A 2135-nucleotide genomic window follows, 5' to 3' on the forward strand; every position below is an offset into this window, starting at 1 on the left:
AGTCGTATTTGGCAAGGATTCTTGTAAGGTCGGTGGATAATGGGGGATGGTCACATGGGGAACCCAGACCTGCGAACTTTGGCTAGGACCACCCACAACCAAGCATGCCAAAAGAGGCTTCACAGGAACCCTTTAGAAAAAAGTGACCGTCTGCCAGCCAGTGAGATTTCACCATGTCATATTAGCCCAGCTTCCCTAGAGGGACCCTTTAAATATCTCCCATGCGGTTCAATCCTTGTGACTTCCCTGGCCTCCATCTGGCTTTCATCTTTCCTTGGGGCCAGGAAACCTTGCCGGGTGGGATGCACTGTACTCAATAAAGCCTTTTGTTATTCCACACTTGGTGGCTCTGGCCCCTTCCTTCTTTCTCAGTGGGGAAAAATACCTTACAATTTTTATATTAAAAATATGCACAAGTGACAGCTTACATAGCCAAGGTTTGTTAAGAATGAGAGAGCTCTTCTCCAGTGAGGTTCAATTGAGTGAGCAATCTGTAATATTCTAATCACATATTCTTGACTGTCTTGCTATGGTGAAAAGCACTTTACAAATGTTTAATGCCGAAATTTTATAAGGATTAGCTGTTTTCTTGCTTTTTCATCTGTTGTTAATGATTACATGTTGGCACAAGGATACATTGCTATATTAGATCCACAGTACATTTAAGACTGTTTGCTTTCTCACTCCCCCTATTTCCAATTAAATTGGTGAAAAATGTAACTTTAGTATTTTACAGGGCAGGGTAAAGGTGTTTCTATATTATAAAAATAAAGTAAAAGCTATAAATATGTATCACAAACCCAATGCCTAATGTTAAATAAAATATACAATAAAAGCAGACCTTTTAGGAAGATTGGTTTTTAGAATATGCTCTTATGATTTAATTACAAAACACTTGAAAACAATCTTGATATTAAGCTAGAGTAACCAAATTTCTCTTCCAATTAAAAGGTAAGTGCATAACATTCTGTAATTGGATACATTGATCAAAATGAAGATTACAATTTTTTTTTTGTATTTTTCTGAAGCTGGAAATGGGGAGAGACAGTCAGACTCCCGCATACGCCCAACCGGGATCCACTCGGCACGCCCACCAGGGGCCATGCTCTGCCCACCAGGGGGCGATGCTCTGCCCCTCCGGGGCGTGGCTCTGCCGCGACCAGAGCCACTCTAGCGCCTGGGGCAGAGGCCAAGGAGCCATCCCCAGTGCCCGGGCCATCTTTGCTCCAACGGAGTCTTGGCTGCGGGAGGGGAAGAGAGAGACAGAGAGGAAGGAGGGTGGGGGGTGGAGAAGCAAATGGGCGCTTCTCCTATGTGCCCTGGCTAGGAATCGAACCCCGGTCCCCCGCACGCCAGGCTGATGCTCTACCGCTGAGCCAACCGTCCAGGGCATGAAGATTACAATTTTAAATCAAGTTGCCCATTCAGAAATTCATCAAGGAGTTCTAAAACATTCTCACATTCTAGTTCTATAATATAAAAATATTGCCTTTTTTAAAAATTAGGTTCATCAGATTGCGTAGTAATATTTCAAAACTCCATTAAAGTTGGCTTTAGTTATAAAAGACAGAAAATTCCTGGGAAGTCACATAATCTCTTCTGGTGATATAAAAATTTTGTTATCAATTTACAATGGAATTTCTGTGTAAATTACTTCACATAAGGAAATATATACTTTTAAAACCCATCTGCTATGCTACCACACAGATAGGGGTTGTGAGTGTGTGTGTGTGTGTGTGTGTACATGCATACATGAACAAATGTGCCAACGTACACACACAGAATCTGCACATTTTGGAAACTTTTTAAATTACACTTGATCTTAGCCAAAAGGCTGAGAAGTGATGGAAACTTTTTTTTTTTTTTTTTTGTATTTTTCTGAAGCTGGAAACGGGGAGAGACAGTCAGACAGACTCCCGCATGCGCCCGACTGGGATTTACCCGGCACGCCCACCAGGGGCGACGCTCTGCCCACCAGGGGGCGATGCTCTGCCCATCCTGGGCATCGCCATATTGCGACCAGAGCCACTGTAGCGCCTGAGGGAGAGGCCACAGAGCCATCCCCAGCGCCCGGGCCATCTTTGCTCCAATGGAGCCTTGGCTGCGGGAGGGGAAGAGAGAGACAGAGAGGAAAG

At 44.0% G+C, this 2135-nt stretch overlaps 1 pseudogene; it reads right to left on the minus strand.

Annotated features, from left to right (window-relative positions):
* Nucleotides 1–1692: 1692 nt before the first annotated feature.
* LOC136336818 (U2 spliceosomal RNA) lies at nt 1693–1846 on the minus strand (annotated as a pseudogene).
* Between the last annotated feature and the right edge of the window lie 289 nt (nt 1847–2135).

The sequence above is a fragment of the Saccopteryx bilineata genome, chromosome 4, assembly GCF_036850765.1.
Source record: "Saccopteryx bilineata isolate mSacBil1 chromosome 4, mSacBil1_pri_phased_curated, whole genome shotgun sequence".
Lineage (NCBI taxonomy): Eukaryota > Metazoa > Chordata > Mammalia > Chiroptera > Emballonuridae > Saccopteryx > Saccopteryx bilineata.